The following is a 13,126-nucleotide window of genomic DNA, read 5'->3' on the forward strand; positions in this document are numbered from 1 at the left end:
GCGTGCTAAAAAGAGCAGTGCAGTTGAGGATCACAGGCAGTGAGACAGGTTAGCTCAGGGGTGGCCAACCTGAGCCTGAGAAGGAGCCAGAATTTAGCAATGCACATTGCCACAGAGCCCCAGTAATATGTCAGCAGCCCCCCATCAGCTCCCCCACCCTGCTCCCAGCGCCTCCCACCCACTGGCAGCCTCGCCAATGAGCACCTTCCCCTCCTTCCCCGCACCTCCCGATCAGCTGTTTTGTGGCGTGCAGGAGGCTCGGAGGGAGGAGTGGGGGCATGGCAGGCTCAGGGGAGGGGGCAGGAAGGGGTGCAGTGGGGGCAGGGCCTGTGGCAGAGCCAGGGGTTGAGCAGTGAGCGCCCCCCGGCACATTGGAAAGTTGGCGCCTGTCGCTCCAGCCCCGGAGTTGGTGCCTAGACAAGGAGCCGCATGTTAACTTCTGAAGAGCCGCGTGTGGCTCCGGAGCCACGGGTTGGCCACCCCAGGTTTGTGGTTTCAAGTACAGTCCCACCCAGAACCCTCGGTACTTGCTTGGGGGGGGTTGGCCCATCCCGCCACCTGCCCCGTCATGGCTACACTGCAATTTTTAGCATGCCAACTTTATCAAGCCTAGTGCATGTATGTCTACCCACCCGGGAAATGATGCCTCCCGTGTAGCTGTGCCTTGTGAGGGAGAGTGAGAAAAAAGGGCAGGGAGGTCCCTGGTGTGCAGGGCTGGGGGTGTGTGAGTGAGGGGAGAAAAAGGGATGTTTCTTGCAGTGGTGTGTGTGTGTGTGTGAGATGCAGGGAGGTGTGTAGTGGTGCTGGGTATGTGTTCAGAACAGGTAGGGAGGGCTCAGAGAGGAGGGCCATCGGGGCGGGGGGGTCCTGGCTGGAAGTGGAAGCCTTAAACTGGGCATCAGGCAGCATCAGCGCCAATTCACCCTTGTTCCAAGACTCCAGGTTCCCAGTTGCCCTCCAGTTCCTTCTGAGCCAGGGAGCTCTGCCAGCCCCACGGCAGCTCCTGGCCTCCCTGGAGAGTCTTTCCCATAGCTGTCCTCCAGCCCTGGTCCCTGCACGCACAACGCCTTGCCCTGGCTTGTTGAAGGGTTCCACTGCCCACCTGGGATTCCAGTGGATGCTAAACTGTATTATTCAGTTCAACCTCTAGGTGGCGCTGTGTGTAAATGATCTTATCTAAGCTAACCTCAGCCATACCTGGCAGTGCATTAACAAACACATCTGGGGTGCGTCTTGCTCAGAAGTAAGCTCTGTAGTCTGTCTATATTGGATACAGGGGCATGACGCCCATCCCCCAGTATCTGGGTTCCAGCCCCATTGCACAGACCATCGCTTGATGCTTGGACTCACACACCACATCCCCTTGGTTCCAGGGACCCATAGCCTCCTTCTTGGGGCTGGGCTGGGTATCAGGCAGGCTTCCCCAGCCCAACAGCTCCCTTCTGATTCTGGTTCCTAGGCCAGGAAACTTCTCTCTTGACTCATAGCTCCCCTGAGATTCTACCCTCCAGGGTGTCAACTCTCTTCCTCTTAATCTTCCTGTAAGGCACTTTGCTGCTGGATTTTACCATGTTAAGGAGGTAGTTACCCAGTTAACATCTGGCCCCTATTTCTCAGCTAGTCTGCTATGCTCTTGAATACCTGTTCCTTAAAGGGGCCATGTAATAGAATAGGGATTGGCTGACCCCAGGTTCCCCTATTCCTAAAAGGGGACAGACCACCCTGTTACAGAACCTTGTTCTGGCAGGTTTCTTTTTATTTAATATACATGTTTCTAAGTATTTATGTTAAAGAAGGTCAGGTCAAAGAAATGCATCTTACATTTAAAGCGGAAGGTGCTGAGGTTTGTGATGGCCCTTAGTTCCTGGGGGGAGTTCATTCCACAGGCAGGGTCTGTCCCCTGAGAAAGCTCTGTCCCCCAGAAACTGAGCTTTACCCTGCTTGTACTGAGTTCTATAGTGCCAGAGGAGTAGAGTTCTTGACCCTGGTCTTCATCCTGGAACTTAGAGCTTTTTTAGGTATCTTGGGCCCAGGCCATGGAGAGCCTTGAAGATACAGACTGAGCCCTCAAACTTGATTTGCTACTCAATGGGAAGCCGGTGTGGAGAGCCAGGACAGGCCTGATGTGCTCGCAGTAGCCTGTGTTGGTGAGGAGACACGCTGCAGCATCTTGTACTAGTTGGAGTTTCCTAAGCATTGAAAGCTTCAGGCCCAGGAATGCCGCATTGGTGTAGGCCAGCTGAGAGGGGAGACAGGCATGAATAACTGAGGGCAGGTCATTATCCACCAGTAGGGTGGGCAGATGAAAAACTGGGACGGGGGTGGGAGGTAATAGATGCCTATATAAGACAAAGCCCTGAATATTAGGACTGTCCCTATAAAATCGGGATATCTGGTCACCTTATCCACCAGGATGGGCTGGAGTCTCCTGGCCAACTGGAGATGACCGAGTATTACTCACAGATGCTGCTCTGCAAGAGCTCCACATCAGCGAGAAATCCAAGAGTAGTCTTAGACTATGGACTTAACTGAGCAATTGTGGGCATGTATCTTTAAACAAAGGAGACTGCACTGTGGCTGAAACTCTTCCAAACACGTTCCTCTGCCCACCACCAACAGCTCTGCTCTGCTCAGGTTTGACTTCAGCCAGGTGTTCTTCATCCACAAATGGATCTTGTCCAAGCACTGGGCTGTCTTGGTGGTGTGGTCGCATGTGGTGAAGGATAAGTAGAACTGTGTCTCATCTGCATATTGCTGGCACATGAGTCCGTGTCACTCTGCCTGCTCGCCTAGCGGCTGCCTGTACATGTAGAAAACAATATACTTAATGAGTGGGGTCCTGCAGGGATTGGTTCTGGGTCCGGTTCTGTTCAGTATCTTCATCACTGTTAGATAATAGCATAGAGAATACACTTATAAAGTTTGTGGACGATACCAAGCTGGGAGGGGTTGCAAGTGCTTTGGAGGATAGGATTAAAGTTCAAAATGATCTGGACAAACTGGAGAAATGGTCTGAAGTAAATAGGATGAAATTCAATAAGGACAAATGCAAAGTACTCCACTTAGGAAGGAACAATTAGTTGTACACATACAAAATGGGGAATGGCTGCCTAGGAAGGAGTACTGCAGAAAGGGATCTGGGGGGTCATAATGGATCACAAGCTAAATATGAATCAACAGTGTTGCAAAAAAAGCAAACATCATTCTGGGATGTATTAGCAGGAGTACTGTAAGCAAGACACGAGAAGTAATTCTTCCGCTCCACTCCGTGCTGATTAGGCCTCAACTGGAGTATTGTGTCCAGTTCTGGGTGCCACATTTCAGGAAAGATGTGGACAAATTGGAGAAAGTCCAGAGAAGAGCAATAAAAATTATTAAAGGTCTAGAAAACATGATCTATGAGGGAAGATTGAAAAAACTGGGTTTGTTTAGTCTGGAGAAGAGAAGACTGAGGGGGGACATGATAACAGTTTTCCAGTACATAAAACGTTGTTATAAGGAAGAGGGAGAAAAATTGTTCTTCTTAACCTCTGAGGAGAGGACAAGAAGCAATGGGCTTAAATTGCAGCAAGGGCATTTTAGGTTGGACATTAGGAAAAACTTCCTAACTGTCGGGATAGTTAAGCACTCGAATAAATTGCCTAGGGAGGTTGTGGAATCTCCATCGTTGGGGATTTTAAAGAACAGATTGTACAAACACCTGTCGGGGTGGCATAGATAATACTTAGTCCTGCCTTGAGTGCAGGGGACTGGACTAGATGACCTCTTGAGGTCCCTTCCAATTCTATGATGCTATGAAAAGGATCAGAGAGAGAATTGATTCTTGTGAACTCCACAGGTGTGGGCTCTAGTTTCCCATCATTACTCCTTGGGTCTGTCCCTCCAGAAAGGACTCAAACCATTTTAGTGCCCCCTCTGGACTGCTGCCACTTCTTTTAGGCAAGACAGCAGAATCTCCTGGTCCACAATTCCGAACGCTGCAGAGAGGTCCAGGAGGATGAGAATGGATGTCTGCCCTCTGTCCATTGACAGCAGGAGATCCTCCATCACTAAAATGGTTCCAGTGCCATGTCCTGGCCTGCATGCAGGGCATGCTGGGTCTAGATTTTTAGATTCAATCAGATGAGCTTGCTTAGGCCTTTGGCTAGCTACTCTGTGAATATTCTGGGGAATGGGCGGTCGTTGGCTAGGACTGAAGTATCCAGGACGGGTTTCTTCAGTGTTGGTCGGATTATTGTGTACTTGAAGGTGGAAGGGACGATTCCTTCTCTGAATGAGCCACTAGCTATTTCAGTCAGGAGTGGCACCAGTTGCTCATGACTCTTTCTCCAGTCAGGAAGGGCCTGGGTCAGATTCACAAATCTTGGATCATGACTCCTTTAGGGTGACCAGAACTTCTGGATGAGCGAATGCACTGAACTCTGGGAATGCAGGTGGGCTGTTGGTTGGAAGATGCAGTTGGAGCAGATTCAGGATGTTTGAGAAGCCTTCCCAAATGTGCATGATCTTTTCAGTGAAGTAGGATGGCAGTTCTTTGGAGCACTTGGTGCTCGGCTCTGATGCAGGATGTAGATTGTCAGGATTCTTAGTTTTCCACCTTTGGTGCTTCAGTTTCCACCCCCTCTCTTCAGTGAGCGTAGGGTGTCAGAAAACCAAGCAGATCTGTGTGGGCAATGGGGAGGAGGGAGCTGTTTGGGGCCTAGTCCTAGTGAGTCATAAGAATGGCCATACTGGGTCAGACCACTGGTCCATCCAGCCCAGTAGCCTGTCTTCCGACAGTGGCCAGTGCCAGATGCCCCAGAGGGAGTGAACCTAACAGGTAATGATCAAGTGATCCATCCCCTGTCACCCATTCCCAGCTTCTGGTGAACAGAGGCTAGGGACACTTCAGAGCATGATTTTGCATTCCTGCCCATCTTGGCTAATAGCCATTGATGGTCCTATCCTCCATGAACTTATCTAGTTATTTTTTGTCTTGGCCTTCACAACATCCTCTGGCAAAGAATTCCACAGGTTGATTGTGTGTTGTGTGAAGAAATACTTCCTTTTGTTTGTTTTAAACCTGCTGCCTATTGATTTCATTTGGTGACTCTAGTTCTTGTGTGATGAGGAGTAAATAACACTTCCTTATTTACTTTCTCCACACCAGTCATGATTTTATAGACCTCTATCATATCCCACCCCCCTTAGTCGTTTCTTTTCCAAGCTGAAAAGTCCCAGTCTTATTAATCTCTCCTCATATGGAAGCTGTTCCATACCCCTAATCATTTTTGTTGCCCTTTTCTGTACCTTTTTCAATCCCTATATATCTTTTTAGAGATGGGGCAACCAGATCTGCATGTAGTATTCAAGATGTGGGCGTACCTGTGGTGGGCTGAGAATCCTGGAGGGACGAGGTGGACAAGCACAGGGCTCCTGGTGTTAGCCATGTAAAGATTTTGTCCCCACGTGGTGTATTTCTAGACAAATAACAGTTTAGGCCACTAGAAATAATCCCCTACACTGGCTGGGAGCTCCCCATAATGAGGGATCCCCCCAGCTGGGGAGATATGATGGCTCTGTGCACCCTTCACGCCATGACAGTGACGCAAAGGGGCCAAGATAGGGGAGAGAATCTGAGCCAAAGAGTCTACTCAAGGCATAAAGAACTACTCAGCATGAATAAGAGTGGCAGAATCTGACCCTTAGGGCAAGTCTACGCTACAAAAATAAGTCGACCTAAGTTACGTCGACGTACAGCCACTGCAGTCATTGAATCAGTTTTACAAGGCCACACTATACTCCTTGTGGCGGCGGTATGCATCCACACCAGGAGCGCTTGCACCGATTTAACTGCCAGTGTGGGGCACTGTGGGACAGTTTCTGAAAGGTATCAACAGTCAATGTAAGCAACTCAGTGTCTCTACGGACGCTGCATTGACCTAACTACATCGACTTATGTGCTACGCCTCTCGTGGAGGTGGAGTTCTTAGATTGGTGGAGTGGGCGAGTTACAACGGTGGAAGCTACATGTTAGTGTAGATGCTTACAGAGTTAGGTCAACATAAGCTGCCAAACATTGACCTAACTCTGTAGTGTAGACCAGGCTTAAATCAATAAGTAGAGATTACAAACCCCATGGATATCTTTCTGTGTGAAAGGTGCTTTCACCCTAGCAGTTTTTTCACCTGTAATTCTCTCTGCATGGTGGTAGATTTCCATGACTAAAGGCAGAATAGTTAAAGACTGGTAAAGATGCTCAGCCAAATTCAACCCTGATGTAAGCTGTTGCAGCCAATTTACACCAGGGCTGAATTTGGTCCCTTGTAGCTGGCTAGTTTGCGATTCTGGGGTTTGGTGCAGCTGGTGTTGGAAGAAGTTGATTAACATGACTAATTGAACGAGGTCAAAAATCCTTCCTCAACAGAAAACCAAACCAGACTTCTGCCTTCCCACAATGTAAAAAACAAATCTCTCTTGAAAGCAGGGACCAGGAAGGAAACATGTCCTTCTGAAACTGGCACGCACTGGGTGTGTTTTGACATAAAATCATAATATCTAGCAATTGCAGAAGTTACAACTACAGCACGAAAGCCAGACTCACAAATAGGGTGACCAGCTAGCAAGTGTGAAAAATTGGGACCAGGGTGCGGGATAATAGGGTTCTCTATAGGCCAAAGCCTCTAATATCAGGATGGTCCCAATAATATTGCAACATCTGGTCACCCTACTCATGAACCATTAAGCAGCTCAGCCTGCCAGCTGCCCCTCACTTTTGCTATAGTACAGGGGTGGCCAACCTGAGCCTGAGAAGGAGCCAGAATTTACCAATGTACACTGCCACAGAGCCCCAGTAATACATCAGCAGCCCCCCCATCAGCTCCCCCCACCCTGCTCCCTGTGCCTCCTGCCGCACCTCCTGATCAGCTGTTTCGTGGTGTGCAGGAGGCTCGGGGAGTGGGGGAGGAGGGAGGGCACAGCAGGCTAAGGGGAGAGGGTGGGAAGGGGTGGAGTGGGGGCAGGGCCTGTGGCAGAGCCAGGGGTTGAGCAGGGAGCGCCCCCTGGCACATGGGAAAGTTGGCACCTGTCGCTCCAGCCCCGGAGTCGGTGCCTAGACAAGGAGCCGCATGTTAACTTCTGAAGAGCCGCCTGTGGCTCCGGAGCCACCGATTGGCCAGCCCTGGGATAGCACCAATGGACGGCAAATTAGTCACTCCAGGGTTCACTTCTAGTACAGCGTCCTGAAAAACTCCAGCATTTTAACCCAATTTTAACCCAATTGTGGGGGTACGCCCAACCCACTGTAAATAATGACTGAGAGATCAGCTTCATGCTAGGCTGCGACTCCGCTACGAGCTCTCCAGCTGCACCATTATGGCACTGTGCTGCTGAAGTGCAAACAATGCCTACAGCCACCGAAGGGCTTTTCCCCCATTGCTGTAGGTAATCCACCGCGCTGAGCAGTGGTAGCTGGGCTGATGGGAGAATGTTTCCATTGACCTAGCCGCGTGTGCATTGGAGGACTTAGGTGCCTAAATACCTTTGAGGATCTGGGCCTTGAGTTCTGACTGAAAGCCTATTGAAGTCGATGGGAGTCTTCCAATTGACTTCAATGGATCAGGCCTCCAGTTCTTTGGGATTCTGAGGATCTATATTGTAAGACAGTGGGGTCTACGGGCTGTGCCTGGGGTGGCAGTCTGCATGGGAAGCCTGCTGGAAAGGAGCAAATGTTGGGAAGGATTTGGAGAAGTGGAAAGGGATGGTGCATCCGATCGGGGAGGATGTCCCAGGCATAGGGAACAGCTATGGGTACTGCACATGAGCAGAAAGTAGGCCGGGGCAGGGCAGAGATCTGAGGTGCAGGCAGGGGCAGAGCTGTTGCCAAGGTTCCTTCCCCACTCTGAACTCTAGGGAACAGATGCGGGGACCCACATGAAAGACCCCCTAAGCTTATTCTTACCAGCTTAGGTTAAAACTTCCCCAAGGCACAGATTTCTTTCTCGCCTTGGGACCCAGCTTAGGTTAAAACCTGGTATGCTGTCACCACCAAGCAATTTAACAAAGAATCCGGGAAGAGCCCACTTGGAGACATCTTCTCCCCCCAAATATCCCCCCAAGCTCTACACCCCCTGTCCTGGAGGGGCTTGAGAATAAACAAGATGAGCACAAACCAACCTTGGATATTTAAGACCCAAAAAACCCTATCAGATTCTTAAAAAACAGAACTTTATTAGAAGAACAAATAAAGATAAGAGAACAAGTCTGTAAGATCAGAATGGAAGATCATCTCACAGGCAGTCAGATTCAAAACACAGAGAATCCCTTTAGGCAAAACCTTAAGTTACAAAAAGACACAAAAACAGGAATTCACACTTCCTCCAGCACAGCGAATTTACAAGCCAAAACAAAGAAAACCTAACGCATTTTCTAGCTAGTTTACTTACTAACTTTACAGGAGTTGGAGGGCTTGCATCCTTGATCTGTTCCCGGCAAAGGTATCACACAGACAGACCAAAAAACCTGTTTCCTCCCCTCCAGATTTGAAAGTATCTTGTCCCCTCATTGGTCATTTTGGGTCAGGTGCCAGCGAGGTTACCTTCGCTTCTTAACCCTTTACAGGTGAAAGGGTTCTGCGTTTGGCCAGGAGGGATTTTATAGCACTGTACACAGAAAGGTGGTTACCCTTTCCTTTATATTTATCACAGCTGTGAAGATAAGGAGTCTGAGTGTGATACAGCCTAGTACAGTGTGCAGAAGACGTTCTTCTGTACTGCAAGGACTTCCCTGTATAATTGGGACTCCAGGGATGTACATTGAGGGGTTGCAATGGTCTGTAAACACCCTGAGAGGGGTGAGCTGGGCCCTGATGGAGGCGGATGTTTGCACCTAGGATTGACTGTCAAGTGAGCAAGTCCTGCTGTGGCCTGCCATCAGTAATTTCAGTTCCCCTGGTGTGGGAGTGCACATGCTAAACGGACAACTGAGTCATCACCTTGCCTGACTTCTTATAAATGGTGTGAGTCACAGGCCCAGCAGTAAGATGCTCTCCTTCCAAAATCAGTGGAGAAGGTGCTTAGGGCCCTGTCCTGGGGCAGTTGAGCACCTCAATTCTCACTGAAGTCATTATGGTTCAAGGATGCTCAGCTCTTTGCTCTGGTTAATAAGCTATGGACACTCCTCCCCAGATGATCAGTTTGGTTAGCTGAGAGGCCAGCATGGTAAAATACACTCCACCAAGGCTGTTCTGTCCTCTGAGCTCTAACCCAGACATTTCAAATATTGCATTCCTTCTGGAAAAGGTAAATTACACTTCCAGTGAATTTGGGCTCAGCAAAATCTTTTTGAGCTGGCATTATACTTAGCATTTACATGGCACCTTAAAACCTTCAATGCACTTTATCCAAACATTAGGTAGCCCTCACAGCACCCCTATGAGGGAGGAAGCGAACTATCATTCCCATTTCACAGATGGGGAAACTGAGTCAGAAAGATTAAATGACTTGTCTGAGCTGGGCCATAGTTTTGCTCTAACCACCAGACCAAACTGCTGATCATAAAGACAACATTAACATACTCTTCTGCTCTCCTGAGATTTCCCTTCCTCCTCTAGTGCTCCCACCCTGTTCTTTAGTATACCCATCTCAAACCCACCTCAGAAGTTTCCCAGCAGCACTTGGGGCATTTTAGAGCCAAGAGTTCACATCTGTTCACAAACGGATTGGCATCACTGCACAATGTAATGACTTTTTGTAGTATCGTCTCCCACTACATTCCCCTTTGGGGTGGTGTGTGAGTGTAATTGTGTGTGCGTGTATTTGACGCTGTGTGTGTGTGTGTGTATATTGTTAAGTGCATTTAACATTTTTGCACTGTGATGTTTTCAGCAACAGGCCTGATTCTCAGTTACTCCATCCCATTGCTTTGGGTAGACATGATGGAAGGAGAGAGAAAATGCTTCTTTAAACCACCTTTGCACTCCCTCTTGTAGGCCTTGCCAGAGCCCTAGGCGTAACTGACAGTGTGAACCAAAGGCTGTGAACCAGAGTAGGCCTGGCCTTGGCAAAATAACAACGCACTAGGTATTGGCTAACCAAGTAAGCACATTCCTGCCTGGAGAGGATGGTACAAGAACACCCAGAGTTCTCAAGAACTATGTAAACAAATTCGTAGGCGATGGTACAGGAACACACTGATCCCTCATAAAATCAGGCTGGGATGACAGGATAAAGGATAAGGATGTTTTGTTTGAACCAGCAGGTACAAGAAAGGTGGTAAGTAGCAATGTCTGGAGCGTGATTTGGAATTTGTTTGGATCAATGTATAAATGCAGACGTCATTGGAAGGCCATCTTTGTACAGCCGAGGGGGCAGCAGCACCAGGTCGTGGGTGTGCGTATGGGAGTGAACCTGTAGCTCTTACGGGACAGTAGTACCGTGCTTTGACGACAATAAACCCGACCGAGTGCCTTTGCCACTGAACCGAGCCTGTGGTGCGTCTGACAAATAACAGAGGGCTGCGGGATTAACCTGCTGAACAATCTGCTGGTGCAGGTGACATCAGAGCTCCAAGAACAGCAACGCAACGCTGCAGCAACAACTTTCCACAGCACTTAATAACACCTGTATTCCATGACCCTCCGAGGCCCGGGATGTGAGACCAGCCGTTGTGCAGTACACTCTCTGCTCATGCCCCGTACATGTGTTCGATTACAGAAACCCCCTTGGGACTGTCACCTGATATGCTGAGACTACCTCTGAGCCCATTTTCTCTGCCAGTTTGGGCCTCCAGAACCCTGCCTTGTTGAGCCAGACATGCCAGTCTTCTCCAACACAGACCCAGGGTCTGAACCACGCGCCCCAAAGCTGCAGACTTAACTGAAAACAGCTTAAGTGCTCCTGTCTCTAGCACCCAGACACCCAGCTCCCAGTGGGATCCAAATAAATCCGTTTTACTCTGTATAAAGCTTATACAGAGTAAACTCATAAATTGTCCGCCCTCTATAACACTGATAGAGAGAGATGCACAGCTGTTTGCTCCCCCAGGTATTAATTACTTACTCTGGGTTAATTAATAAACGAAAGTGATTTTATTAAATATAACAAGTAGGATTTAAGTGGTTCCAAGTAATAACAGACAGAACAAAGTAAGTTACCAAGCAAAATAAAACAAAACACACAAGTCTAAGCCTAATACGGTAAGAAATTACAGATGAAATCTCACCCTTAGAAATGTTCCAATAAGCTTCTTTCACAGACTAGACTCCATTCTAGCCTGGGCCCAATCCTTTCCCCTTGTACAGCCCTTGTTCCAGCTCAGGTGGTAGCTAGGAGATTTCTCATGACTGCAGCTCCCTTTGTTATGTTCTACCCCCTTATATAGCTTTGGGACAAGGCAGGAATCTTTTGTCTCTCTGGGTCCCCACCCCTCCTTCTAAATGGAAAAGCACCAGGTTTAAGATGGATTCTAGTACCAGGTGACATGGTCACATGTCCTGTGAGACCCTAAGCCTTTATTCTTCATGGTCTGACTCACAGAAAGGCTTGCAAGTAAACAGAGTCATTTACAACCAATTGTCCTAGTTGATGGGAGCCATCAAGATTCCAAGCCACCATGAATGGCCCACACTTCGCATAATTACAATAGGACCTCAGAGTTTTATTTCATATTTCTAGTTTTAGATACAAGAATGATACATTTATACAAATAGGATGACCGCACTCAGTAGATTATAAGCTTTGTGATACGTTTCAAGAGACGTTTTTGCATGAAGCACATTCCAGTTACATTATATTCACACTCATTAGCATATTTTCATTAAATCATATGGAGTGCAACATCACAACATGCTCCCAGCATGCCTCTGATGCTGTGGGTTGGGAGCCAGACCAGTGTAAACTCCTTACACTGGCTCTGACCTAGCTTGGCAGGCGCTCTGTGCTGGGGTTATTCTCAGGTAACTGTTTCCACCCACTTTAAGGCTCAGAGTGGTGTAAAAGGGCCTTGGCATAAGTGAGAACCAGGCCCAGTGACTCGTGGTGCTGCTTCCTCCACTCACTGAGGGCTGGGCTGTGCCATGGGGCACGTCTTACAGTGGCTTTTACAAAATTCAGCATGTGTGAACTTTGGAGATCAAGTGGATCATTGACTCCGGGGAGGTGGATTTCCTCAAAATATTGAGAAATGGCATATAATTGCTCCAATTTTCTGGATGCAGAAGCAGGCAGATTTAGAAGGGAAGTCTCTTAATATTAGCAGCAGCATTAGAGAAGCATCCAGAACTCCCATCTGCTTTACATAGGCATAGTAAGAGACAATCCCCACTATGAAGAGCTTACAGTCTAAATAGACCAGATAGATAAACAGTAGAGAAAAGGAAATATTACTGTCCCCACTTTACAGATAGGCACTGAGGCACAGAGAGATTAAATGACTTGCCCAAGGTCAGACAGGAAGCCAGTGGCAGAGGTGGGACTCAAATCTATATCTTTTGAATCCCAGTTCAGGGCCTTAACTGACAGACCTCTTCAGTAATGATGCAGAAGAGACAGAAGTATTCAATAAATATTTCTGTTCTGTATTCAGAAAGCAGCAAGATGATGCATTCATAACTACAAGTGATAATGAAATACTTTCTATTTCATCATTAACTAGAGAGGATGGTAAGGAGCAACTACTAAAGTTAAACTTTTTCAGATTTGCAGGCCTGGATGACTTAGACCCAAAAGTATTAAAAGAATTGGCTGAGGATCTCTCTAACCATTAATGTTGACATTTAACAAATCTTAGAACACTGAGGAAGTTCAAGAGAACTGAGAAAAAGCAAATGTTGTACTAATATTTAAAAACAAGTAAAAATGGGATGACCTGGGAAACTATAGACCACTGAGCCTAACACTGAGCCTGGGCAAAATCATGGAAAGGTTGATATGGATTTTGATCAGCAAAGAATTCAAGGATGGTAGCATAATTAATGCCAGTCAACATGGTTTTATGGAAAATAGGTCTTGCCAAACAAATGTAATAGTGTTTTTTGATGAGATTACAGTTTTGGTTGAAAAAAGTAACCATGAATAGCATACTTAGATTTCTGTAAGGCATTTCACTTAGTCCCAAATAACATTCTGATAAAAATTTTTAGCACTATCCA

The sequence above is a fragment of the Lepidochelys olivacea genome (assembly GCF_965140295.1).
Source record: "Lepidochelys olivacea isolate rLepOli2 genome assembly, chromosome: 2".
Lineage (NCBI taxonomy): Eukaryota > Metazoa > Chordata > Testudines > Cheloniidae > Lepidochelys > Lepidochelys olivacea.